At 38.1% G+C, this 501-nt stretch overlaps 1 non-coding gene across 1 annotated transcript; it reads right to left on the bottom strand.

The window, feature by feature from the left end:
* Window positions 1-207: 207 nt before the first annotated feature.
* Window positions 208-314, bottom strand: LOC123814228. The gene has a single exon (XR_006784854.1). It is a non-coding gene; the product is annotated as a U6 spliceosomal RNA (small nuclear RNA).
* Window positions 315-501: the final 187 nt, after the last annotated feature.

Here is a 501-nt window from a genome sequence, read left to right as displayed (position 1 = left end):
AGCCAAGTGAGTTACCCAGCCAGGGCCCACTTTTTAATTTTTTGAGCAATTTTATTTATTTATTTGTTTGTTTATTTATTTATTTAGCCTTCCATCATAGCCTTTATTCAGCATTAAACTAGGTTCCCAGTGAATGCAGTAAAACAAGAACGAATAACAAAGGCATGAACGTTGGGAAGAAAGAAACGAATTATTCTTATTTGCAAAAAAACTATGGAACACTTCACGAATTTGCATGTCATCCTTGCTCAGGGGCCATGCTAATCTTCTCTGTATTGTTCTGATTTTAATACACGTGCTGCCGAAGCGAGCACTTTTTGAGCAGTTTTGGGTTTACAGAAAACTGAGCAGCAATAACAGAGTTCCTACACACCTTCGCACCAATCTCCCTATCATCTCCCGCTATTATTCGTATCTTGCACTGAGGTGGTATGTTTGTCATAACTGATGAGCCAATATTGATACATTATTATTAACTGAAGTCCACAGTGGACTTCAGGG

Source organism: Phyllostomus hastatus, unplaced genomic scaffold, assembly GCF_019186645.2.
Source record: "Phyllostomus hastatus isolate PE091 unplaced genomic scaffold, TTU_PhHast_1.1 phas_contig_159, whole genome shotgun sequence".
NCBI classification, from domain to species: Eukaryota; Metazoa; Chordata; class Mammalia; order Chiroptera; family Phyllostomidae; genus Phyllostomus; species Phyllostomus hastatus.
The sequence above is the reverse complement of the archived record's forward strand: the minus strand, read 5'-3'. Positions and strand labels throughout refer to the sequence as shown.